We start from the raw sequence: 12,489 nt of genomic DNA, 5'->3' as shown, positions 1-12,489 counted from the left end.
AATTCCTATTTTTGTATGATGAAGGGAATGGAATTTTAAACCTTATATTGATTGTACCTTGTAACTATATTTCTGTTTTGTCTTAGATATTATCAAATGATATATTTAAATATTTATCTTGGTAAATAAATACTTGATAAATTAGGTCATTTTAGTAACAAACAAAATTTTTAAATTTTTATTCTATTTCTATATAGGTCAGTTGTAGTTGTAATGAAGGAATCATATTTCCTCAAATCTAAAAATTATAAAGATGGAAACTGCTATTTCTTCACATCTAACAGTTTGATTATACATCTCATGATTAATGTTAATATTATATGAGACATATTTCACTGTCCTTTATGTGCACTTCTTTATGTATATTGTCCACTATGACAAAATATGTCTCTTAATTTAGGTCTTGGGGAATGAACACTTGTTTTTAATATTAACCTATCAGAGTAAGCACTTTAATTGGATTAGCTCATTTAATTCTCATAACATTGCATGAACTATAGGTAGCATTTTATCCTATTTTATACATGAGGAATTCTGACTCATAGAGTCCTCATGTGTCAGAGTCCTTTGTAGGGCTACAAAGTATAGGCAGTAATATAGGTGGTAGTATCATGATTGGTTTGTAGGAACTCTGGTACTGGCACCTGCATTTGTAAACATCTACAGCAGGAATGTATATGCCATTTAATGCTTTTTTTTTATTCTACTCTAATTGAAGATTATTTTCCAAAGTTATTCTCTTAACAAAAATTGAAAAACATACTATATAGAATATGTATACAGATATTTGTATGCATATGTATATGTATGCATTCAGATGTGAATAGATACCCACAAACCTAACTGAATATTAGAATTTTAATACTAGAAATATTAAAATAGTTGCTTTGCAGACACTAGGTTATGGAACACTATTCACTGACTGAAATATTTTTTCTGGCTATAATTTGAGTATAATTAAAATATAAACTTGTAAGTTCCTCTTTTTAAAAAGATATTTTGGAAAAACAGATTTTACTCTTTTCGTTAGAAAAATATTCCAATATGTAACTGTATATATACTCAGACATGCATATCTCTGATTTAAAATGATTTATTCTTTAGTTTTAAACCTATATATATATTTTTAAAATAATTTCTTATTTTAGATTCGGGGGTACCTGAGCAAATTTGTTACATGGGTATATTGCATGATGCTGAGGTTTGGAATATAGATGATCCTGTCACCCAGGTACTGAGCATAATACCTGATAGGTAGTTCTTCAGCCCATTTTCCCTTCCCTTCCCTCTCCCTTCTTTAGACATCTCTAAGTGTCTATTGTTCTCATCTTTCTGTCCATATGTATTCCATTATTTAGGTCACGCTTATAAGTGAGAACATATGATATTTGGTTTTCTGTTCCTGTGTTAATTAGGATAATGGCCTCCAGCTACATCCATGTTGCTGCAAAGGACACATTTCAGTCTTTTTATGACTGCGTAGTATTCCATGGTGTATATGTGCCACATTTGCTGTATCGACTCTCCCACTGATGGGCACCTAGGTTGGTTCTATATCTTTGCAATTGTGAATAGTGATGCAATGAACATATGAGTGCATATGTCTTTTTTGTAGGATTATTTATTTGCCTTTGGGTATATACCCAGTAATGGGATAGCTGGGTCAAACAGTAGTCCTGTTATAAGTTTTTGAGAAATCTCTCAACTGCTTTCCACAGTGGCTGAACTAACTTGCATTCCCACCAAGAGTGTGTATGTGTTCTCTTTTCTCCCCAGACTTATCAGCATTTATTATTTTTTGACTTTTTAATAATCACCATTCTGACTGGTGTAAGATGGTATATTGTTGTAGTTTTGATTTGCGTTTCTCTGATGATTAGTGATGATGAACAGTTTTTCATTTGTTTCTTGGCCACTTGTAATGTCTTCTTTTGATAAGTGTCTATTCATATCCTTTGCCGATTTTTTTTTTTTTTTGAGATGGAGTCTCGCTCTGTCGCCCAGGCTGGAGTGCAATGGCATGATCTGCTCACTGCAAGCTCCACCTCCCGGGTTCACGCCATTCTCCTGCCTCAGCCTCCCCAGTAGCTGGGACTACAGATGCCCACCACCACACCCAGCTAAGTTTTTATATTTTTAGTGGAGACGGGGTTTCACCGTGTTAGCCAGGATGGTCTCGATCTGCTGACCTCGTGATCCGCCTGCCTCGGCCTCCCAAAGTGCTAGGATTACAGGTGTGAGCCACCGCTCCTGGCCCCATTTTTTAAAGGAGTTTTTTTTGAATCAAAAAAAATTTGGTTAAAAAAATTTTTTGATTTAAGTTTCTTATAGATTCTGGATATTAGACCTTTGTCGGATGCATAGTTTGTGAATATTTTCTCCCATTCTCTAGGCTGTTTACTGTTGATAATTTATTTTGCTGTGCAGAGCTCTTTAGTTTAATTAGGTCCCATTTGTCAATTTTCATTTTTGTTATAATTGCTTTTGGGTACTTAGTCATAAATTCTTTGCCAAACCTGATGTCAAGAAGTGCATTTCCTCGGTTTTCTTGTAGGATTTTTGTAGTTGGAGGTCTTATATTTACATCTTTAATCCATCTTGAGTTAATTTTTGTATATGGTGAAAGTAGAGACTAGCCTCATTCTTCTTTTGAACAGGGAGTCCTTTCCTCACTGCTTCCTTTTGTTGACTTTGTTGCAAATCAGATGGTTCTGGGTATACGGCTTTATTTCTGGGTTCTTTATTCTGTTCCATTGGTCTACGTGTCTGTTTTTGTACCAGTCCCATGCTATTTTGGTTACTATAGCCTTATAGTATAGTTTGAAATCAGGTAATGTTCTTTTTGCTTAGTATTGCTTTGGTGATTTGGGTTCTGCCTTTGTTCCATGTGAATATTAGAATAGGTTTTTCTAATTTTGCAAAAAATGATGTTGGTAGTTTTATAGAAATAGCATTGAATTTATAAATTGCTTTGGCCAGTATAGCCATTTTAACAATATTGATTCTTCCAGTTCATGGGCATGGAATCTATTTTCATTTATTTGTCTTGTCTTTCATTTATTTCAGCAGTGTTTTGTAGTTCTTGTAGAGATCTTTCACCTCCTTGGTTAGATGTATGCATAGGTTTTTGCTGTTGGAAATTGGTGTGTGTTCTTGATTTGGCTCTCAGGTAGAATGTTTTTGGTGTGTAGAAGTGCTATTGATTTTTGTACATTGATTTTATATCCTGAAACTTAAGTTATTAGTTCCAGGAGCCTTTTGGCAGCATCTTTAGTGTTTTCTAGGTATGGAATCATATCATCAGTGAAGAGAGATAATATGACTGACTTCCTTTCCTATTTGAATGTATTTTATTTCTTTCTTTTGTCTGATTATTCTGACTAGCACTTTTAGTACTGTGTTGAATAGGAGTGCTGAGAGTGTGCAGCCTTGTCTCATTCTAGTTCTCAAGGATAATGACTCCATCTTTTACTCATTCAGTATGATGTTGGCTGTGGGTTTGTCATCGATAGCTCTTATTATTGTGAGGTATGTTCCTTCAAAGCCTTGTTTATTGAGGGTTTTTATCATAAATAGGTGTTAGATTTTGTAGAAAGCTTTTTCTGTCTATTGAGATGATCATATGCTTTTTGTTTTTGATTCTATGTATGTGGTGAATCACATTTATTGATGTGCATATGTTGAACCAACCCTGCATCCAGGAATAAAGCCTACTCGATCATGGTGAATTAACTTTTTAATGTGCTGCTGGATTCATTTCGCTAGTTTTTTTTTTTTTTTTTTTCGGGTTTTATGTTTGTGTTCATTTGGGATATTGGCCTGAAGTTTTCTTTTTTGTTGTGTCTTTGCCAGATTTTGGTATCAGGATAATTCTGGTCTTGTAGAATGAGTTAGGGAGCAGGGGGAGTCCCTCCTCCTCAATTTTTTTTGGAAATATTTTCGGTAGGATTGGTGCCAGTTCTTATTTGTATGTGTGGTAGAATTCAGCTGTGAATCCTTCTAGTCCATGGCTTTTTTTGTTGTTGTTGGTAGGTTTTAATTACTGACTCAAATTTGGAAGTTGTTATTGGTCTGTTCAGGTTTTCACTTTCTTCCTGGTTCAGATTGTGTGTTCCCATAAATTTATTTCCTTTAGATTTCTAATTTGTGTTCATAGAGATGTTCATGATAGTCTCTGAGGATCTTTTGTATTTCTGTGGGATCAGTTGTAATGTCATCTTCGTCATTTCTATTTGTGCTTATTTGGATCTTCCCTTTTTCTCCTTTGTTAATCTAATGAAAAGCCTGTCAATCTTTTTTATTCTTCTGATAAACCTACTCTTCTTTCCATTGATCTTTTGTATGGATTTTTGAGTCTTAATTTAATTCAGTTCTGATCTTAGTTATTTCTTTTCTTTTGTTAGCTTTTCTTTTTTTTTTCTAGTTCCTCTAGGTACAAAGTTAGATTGTTAATTTGAGATCTTTCTAATTTTTTTATGAATGCATTTGGCACTGTAAACTTTCCTCTTAACATGCTTTAGTTCCATCCCAAAGATTTTGTTAATATATGGTTCCATTTTTGCAAATTTCGAATAGTTTTTTGGTTTCTGCCTTCATTTCATTGTTTCCACAAAACTTATTCAGGAGCAAGTTCCTTCATTTTCATGTATTTGTGTAGTTTTGAGAGATCTTCTTGGTGTTGGTTTTTGTTTTTATTGCACTGTGATGTGAGAACATGCTCAATATAATTTTGATTTTTTTGAATTTATTGAGACCTGCTTTATGACCAAAACATTTGTTTGATCTTAGAATATGTTTCTTGTGCAGATGAGAAAAATATATATTCTGTGATTTTGGGTGGAATATTCTATAGATGTCTATTAGGTCCCATTGGTCGACTGTCGAGATTAAGTCTGGAATTTCTTTGTAGTTTTCTCCCTCAATGATCTGCCTAGTCCTGTCACTGGGGAGTTGACATCTCCCAGTATTATTATGTGGCTGTTGAGGTCTTTGTTTAGGTCAAGAAGAACTTGTTTTATGAGTCTGGGTGCTCCATTGTTGGGTGTGTATAGACTTAAAGTAGTTAAGTCTTCTTGTTGAATTGAACCCTTTGCCACTAAGTAATACCCTTGTTTGCCCTTCTTAATTCTTTTCAGTTTAAAGTCTGGTTTATCTGATATTAGAATTAAAACTCCTGCTCTTTATTATTTTCCATTTGTATAGCAGTTCTTTTTCCCTTTAATTTGAGGCTGTGGGTGTTGTTACGTGTAAGATGCATCTTCTTGAAGACAGCAGACAGTTGGATCTTGTCTTTTTGTTCAGTTTGCCATCCTATGCCTTTTAAGTGGGTCTTTATTCCATTCACATTCTAGGTTGGCATTGATATGTAAAGTTTTGATCCTGAAATTGTGTTTTTAGCTGATTGTTTTGTAGAGTTGTTTGTGTAGCTTCTTTATAGTGTCTGTGGGCTATATGCTTAATTGTGTTTTTGTGGTATCAAATACTGTTGTTTAGCTTTCATGTTTAGCACTCCCTTATGGACTTTTTATAAGGCTGGTCTAGTGGTTACAATTTTTTAGCATTTGAAGCTTAGTTTGGTGGGATATGAAATTCTTCATTGGAATTTATTCTTTTTAAGACTGCTGAAAATTGGTTTCCAATCTCTTCTGGCTTGTAAGTTTCTGCTGAGTAGCCTGCTACTATCTTGATGGGGTTTTCTTTGTAAGTGACCTGACTCATCTCTCTAGCTGCCTTTAAGATTTTTTCTTTAACATCGGCCTTGGTGAATCTGATGTCTGTGTGTCTTGGGGATGGTCATCTTGTATGATATCTCACAAGAGTTTTCTGTATTTCTTGAATTTGCATGTTGATATCTCTAGTGAGATTGGGGTATTTTTCATGAACTGTGTCTTCAAATATGTTTCCTAAGTTGTTATCTCTCTCAGGAATGCCTCAGGAATGCCAATGAGTCCTAGGTTTGTTGTCCGTATAATCCCATATTTTTCAGAAGTTTTTTTCATTTTTTAAATATTCTTTTTTCCTTATTTTTGTCTAAGTTGAATTGAAAAAACTAAACTGGTCTTCAAGCTCTGAGCTTCTTTTCTCAGCTTAGTCTATTCTGCTGTAAATGCTTCTGATTGTACTATGAAGTTCTTGTAGTGAATTTTTCAATTTTAGAAGTTCAATTTGGTTCTTTTTGAAAATGGCTATTTTGTCTTTCAGCTCTTGCATAGTTTTACTAGATTCCTTTGATTCCTTGAATTGGGTTTCACCTTTCTCCTAAAGCCATTGAACTTCCTTGTTATCTAGATTCTGAATTGTCTGTCATTTCAGTCATTTCAATCTGGTTAAGATCTATTGCTGAGGAGCTTGTGTACTCTTTTGGAAATAAGAGGACAGTGACTTTTTGAATTGTCAGAGTTCTTTTGCTGATTCTTTTTCATCTGAGTGGGCTCGTGTTCCTTTAACTGTGGTTTAAGTTGAGTATACTCAATTGGCTTCTTTTCTAAGTGTTTTCAGAGGGCCAAGGCTCTGTACAGGATTTTTATTTGTGAGTGGATTCTTGCCCTGGGTTTCACAGGTGATGTATATTGGCAGAATATTTTTGGTGTTGTAATTTGGTCTGCCAACCAATAGATGGTTCTTAAGTATAATGGCTGATAGATAGGCTTTGGCTCTGACACGTCGCTTTTGTATTTCAGCAAGTTTAGAGCACTGCTGTCTTCCTTAGGAGCCATTCAGTGGCGGGAACTAGTTCTCATATTCGGAAACCCCACACAGGGTTCCTAGTTTCCTCTCTTCAGTCTCGATGTCTGTGTTGCCTTTCAACTCTTGGTGTTTCCTCTCTGAAGATTTGTTCGAAGTTAGTTTGTTTACTTGCTTTTTGGTCTCTCTTGGTGGCATAGGCACTTCCTGGCTGTGTCTAGTCAGCCATCTTGTCCTCTTTGCCCTCTCAAATCCTTCTTCAAGCCATTATTTTTGTTATTGCCATTGAAATAGACAATAATTTTCCTAATGTTAAGGAAAAATTTATTCAATGATAGTTGTTAAAGTACATTAAGGAAGACTTTATTTAGGGTCATTGCGATAGATGTGAGGACCACTAACAAGGGGTTTTACAGTGAGGGAGAGCATACAGCATGGGCAAGTGAGAATTTGTAGCCAGTGAGGAGGTTGAAGAGTTAGTGGATAGAAAATTACTAAAAGGAAATATCAGAGTTAAAAGGTGATTCTGGCTAAACTCACCTAGAAGGATTTTTTTCTGAAGACAGGCCAAGATAATCAGACATATCCTGGGGATGGTGGAGAATGAAGAATTCCATTAAATATCCAGGGTGATCAGTTATCGATGTTTTTGCTATAGTGACTTAGCAGAGTTTTTTGCTAAAACTGAATTTTACAAGAAAGTGCACAGATGGACCTAGGAGAAGTATTAGGAACGTTATTAACATTTGGTCAAGCAAAAAATCTTGATCAGTTATGAAGCCCTTCACGTAATAAAAGCGGCTTTAATAATTGTGAATTTAACCTTGCATAGAAATTTTTCAAATAAGAAACTAATATACTTCAAGAATATGCAGGGGATATTTTTTACTAGTAATTTAGTTACATGTTTCCCTCTTTTTGTTTGTTAGAAGTTACATGAGAGGCCGGGCGCGGTGGCTCAAGCCTGTAATCCCAGCACTTTGGGAGGCCGAGACGGGCGGATCATGAGGTCAGGAGATCGAGACCATCCTGGCTAACGCGGTGAAACCCCGTCTCTACTAAAACGAAGAAAAACTAGCCGGGCGAGGTGGCGGGCGCCTGTAGTCCCAGCTACACGGGAGGCTGAGGCAGGAGAATGGCGTAAACCCGGGAGGCGGAGCTTGCAGTGAGCTGAGATCCGGCCACTGCACTCCAGCCTGGGCAACAGAGTGAGACTCTGTCTCAAAAAAAAAAAAAAAAAAAAAAGTTACATGAGGGCAGTTATGACTTATGTTCACTAAGGTTAATTCCGTTGAATACATACAAAGCATTATTTTCATGGCCAAGGCCATTGGTAGTGGTGGTAGGAGCTGGAACAAATAAATTTATTAGATAAGATACCCTTAACACTGATATAGGTCCATTTTGTTTTAACAGCATTTCTGTAGAGACAAAAAAGCATAGAAAATATACTCATTGCTGTTTGGAGTACTTTGTGGTAAATCTGGAATCCGTGTTTTTGCTTTTACAGTAGTTCCATAACAAGGTTATTTTTAAAACACCACCCCAAACTGAAATTTCAATGTTAATTGGATTGACACTTCTAGTTGTAAATCAACACTTCCAGTCATAAATCTTGAGGAAATTGGCATCAGACCTGATGATATGCTGTTTTCAGTAGGTTAGTTTTCTCAGCATTATTTTGTGCTACGGAGGAGAATCTCTGTGTTTTAAACCTTTTCAAAGCTATGTAACTTGATATTTGCTCTTTTAAAATCTTAGCCATCAAATACTAGCTGTACTGACTGTGTCCTTGGCTCTCCATTCTCCCTATCATTGCCCTATTAGGGCATCATTATCAGTTAGAGAGACTTGTATTGCTTCCATATATTCTTCACTGCTAGATGAAAGTTTCTAAAGTTTAGCTCTTATCCTGTCATTCTAAACTTGAATATGTAGAATAATTCCCCATTGACTAATATGTTTTCTGTGGCCTAACATTTCTATTCTTTTTGTGTGATCTCATCCCCCATCTACTTTGTTAGTTTTATATTCCATCGTTCTTTTTTCTTCACCTAATACTTAAAACTAACTGTTCTCTAAATAGCCCAACACCAATATGTGTATTTATCATTTTCTTTACATTGTTTTATTTCTCTGAAATGGCCTTTCTTCAGTTTTGCATGCCCAGACTCTACCAAATAAGCCCAGTTGTAATGACTTTTCCATGAAGGCCTTCAAACCAAGTTATCACTTGTTTTTCTTTGCTTTTATTATTTTTTTAACTTTTAAAAATGTTTTCTTCTAACTTTTAAAAAATTTTTTTGTATTTATTTATTTATTGCCCTCAAACATTCTCCTCTCCAATTATTTTTCTTTCATAAAACTCATCTCTCCTTCCCTCCCACATGGTTGCTCTTCATACTTGCTACTCTTCTTATTTAATTTTTTGTTTTGGAAAATTTAGGGACTATGCAAAATAAACACAATGAAGTTTACAGTATGATGTATCACCGTGTACCCATCACTCAGATACAAGTTATCCTTATGACATTCTCGTTTAGTTTTTGCCTTCCGCCGCTTTTCACCATCCACTCAGTTACTGGTAATTCTTTAAGATAAAATTTACATAATTCAAATTCACAAATCTGAGCTGGACAATTTTGACAATTAAGTATGCACACAAAACCCAATCCCCTTTCAAAGTATAGATAGAATGTTTCTGTCTCTCCAGAAACTTTCTATTGCCTCTTTCCAGTCAGTGTTCCCACCCTTATGAAGACTGCTTTAGCTTTTTTTCACCTTTTATTTGTTTTACCTTTCTTGTTCTTTCCGTGTAAATGGAATTACACTCTTTGTGTAAGTCTTCTTTTGCTTAACATGTTTCTGAGATTTATTCTCTTATTATTGCTTGGAACAATAGTCCATTCCATTTTATTGCTTAGTACTATTCCATTCTGTGGCTGTTTTATAATTTATGTATCCATTTGGTTTATGGACTTTTTGATTATTTTAAGTTTTTGGCTATTGTGAGTAGAGCTGCTGTGAATATGTACATGTAAGCCTTTTTGTGGATATTACTGATTCTCATTATTTACTCTAGTTATGTTCTGTAAAGTCACCATGGACACTGAATTATTGAATACTAAACCATTGCTTCTAGGGGAAATACAGGGTTAGGTTCTTGTGATCCTTTGGTCACAACATTTTACATATAATTTTGTTTTATGCGTGTTTCTGTTCAAAGCCACCTTATTTACTGTATATTGTTGCTTCATTAACATTGAATTCACAGACAACAGCACTAGAACTGATGTCTGAATAAACTTTATCTAAAATATATTTTCTCCTTAAGGCCCTCCACAGCCTTCTTGCACCCAGGAATACTACACAGCACTTCAGTACTCTTCATGATACCATTCTACACAGCAAAATTGCCAACAAAAAACTTCACCAGTTGAAAAACATGGCATAAAATAGACCATGAAAAGGACGCTTGTTTACAGTATGATTGCCAAAACAAGAGAGAGTATTGATATGTTCCACATCAGCTGAGAATGTATCTGTCTGCTGAGTCCAATTTTTGCTGCTCTGTACACATCTACAAATTATTGTGAAAGAGCTTCAAGTATTGATTTTGGGGTTACCAACAAATTTTAGTTAGAAGGTAAATTCACAAATGTGGAATCTGAATAATGAAGATTGTATATGTTCTTATTTTTCTTGGATATTAGTATAATTGATGGTTTAAATGGCATCCATACTTTATAAGATACTGCCAAGTCTTTTTCCAATTGTAGTTGCACCATTTTAAATTCTATTATCAATGCATAAGAGTTCTAGTTTCATATAATCATCAACGTTTGATATTATTAGTCTTTCATTTTACTCATTGTAGCACTCATTTGATTTTTCCTTGCTGTAGTTATGTGTTTATCTCTTTATCTTTCCCAGCTGGAAATTTTTTGATGGCAGTATATAATTTGTATTTGTATTTGCCAAACTAATATTTTGGAGAGACACTATGCCTTTATTACGTGTGCAAACTTTGGAGCTAGAATGCCTGTGGTCAAAGCACAACTCTCCCACTTACAAATTTTGAGGCCACAGACAATGAAAATAACATAACAGTGAAATAACTTTTTATAACTATATTAATTTGGTCTCTCAACAAACAATTATTATTAATAGTTTGGAAATCAAGCCTTTTTGAGGTTAGATAGCTTGTCCCAGATCAAATGAGTAAGAGATACCAGAACAAGATTTCAAATTCAGGTCTAACTTACTCCAAAGCCAGTGCTCTTAACTACTGCACAATATAGTATTGCCGCCTAAATCCCACTTTATTTATTTATTTATTTATTTTTTGAGACGGAGTCTTGCTCTGTCGCCCAGGCTGGAGTGCAGTGGCCGGATCTCAGCTCACTGCAAGCTCTGTCTCCCGGGTTTATGCCATTCTCCTGCCTCAGCCTCCCGAGTAGCTGGGACTACAGGCGCCCGCCACCTCGCCTGGCTAGTTTTTTGTATTTTTTAGTAGAGACGGGGTTTCACCATGTTAGTCAGGATGGTCTCGATCTCCTGACCTCGTGATCCGCCCGTCTCGGCCTCCCAAAGTGCTGGGATTACAGGCTTGAGCCACCGCTCCCGGCCTAAATCCCACTTTAAAACCTACCATATGTCATTAAATTAATGCTCAACATCCTCTATTAAGATGTAAATGATACTGAATTAATTTAAAACTTAATCACTTATTGTAATAATTTATATACTTTCTGCTTTTTTACATGCAAAGTGATGTTATTTGATATTAGTAGTAGTTAAATTCTTTCATTCCAAAACTTTAGCTTTTATTTTATTTTTTGCCTATTGTGATGTCAAGCACCACCAGTTCAAATTTGAATAGAAATGATAATAGTGCATATTTTTGTCTCAGTTTCAATTTAAAAGGGAAAGTTTTTAATGTTTCATGATTAAGCTTCAAGATGTTTTATATATTCTTTTTTATGACTTTTTTCTTTATTTCTTGTAAAAAAAAAAAACGGGATACATATGCAGAACCTGCAGATTTGTTATATAGGTGTACATGTGCCATGGTGGTTTGCTGCACCTATTGACCCATCCTCTAAGTTCCTTCCCCTAAACCAGCATCACCCAACAGGCCCTGGTGTTTGTTGTTCTCCTCTCTGGGTCCATGTGTTCTCACTGTTCAACTCCCACTTATGAGTGAGAACGTACAGTGTTTGGTTTCTGTTCCTGTGTTAGTTTGCTGATGATTGTGGCTTCCAGCTTCATTCATGTCCCTGCAAAGGACATGATCTCATTCTTTTTTATGGCTGCATACTGTTCCATGGTATATATGTACCACATTTTCTTTATCCAGTCTGTCATTGGCATTTGGGTTAGTTCCACGTTTTTGCTATTGTAGATAGTGCTGCAGTAAACATACATGTGCATGTGTCTTTATAGCAGAATGATTTATAATCCTTTGGGTATATACCCAGTGATGGGATTGCTGGGTATATACCCAAATGGTATTTCTGGTTCTAGATCCTTGAAAAATGGCCATACTGCCTTCCACAATTGTTGAACTAATTTACATTCCCACCAACAGTGTAAAAGCATTCCTGTTTCCCCACAGCCTCGCCAGTATCTATTGTTTCTTGACTTTTTAATAATTGCCATTCTGACTGGCATGAGATGGTATCTCATTGTGGTTTTGATTTGCATTTCTCTGATGGTCAGTGATGTTGAGTTTTTTTTTTTTTTTGTATGTTTGTTGGCCATGTGAATGTCTTCATTTGAGAAGTGTCCATTCAAATCTTTTGC

At 35.4% G+C, this 12,489-nt stretch overlaps 1 protein-coding gene across 14 annotated transcripts in view; it reads left to right on the top strand.

Annotated features, from left to right (window-relative positions):
• GPHN (gephyrin) overlaps positions 1-12,489 on the top strand; it is a 791,686-nt gene that overhangs the window by 89,155 nt on the left and 690,042 nt on the right. The window lies entirely within an intron of this gene.

The sequence above is a fragment of the Trachypithecus francoisi genome, unplaced genomic scaffold (genome assembly GCF_009764315.1).
Source record: "Trachypithecus francoisi isolate TF-2019V2 unplaced genomic scaffold, Tfra_2.0 Lachesis_group3, whole genome shotgun sequence".
In the NCBI taxonomy this organism is placed as follows: domain Eukaryota; kingdom Metazoa; phylum Chordata; class Mammalia; order Primates; family Cercopithecidae; genus Trachypithecus; species Trachypithecus francoisi.
Note: the sequence above shows the minus strand (reverse complement) of the source record. Positions and strands in the feature narration are given on the sequence as shown.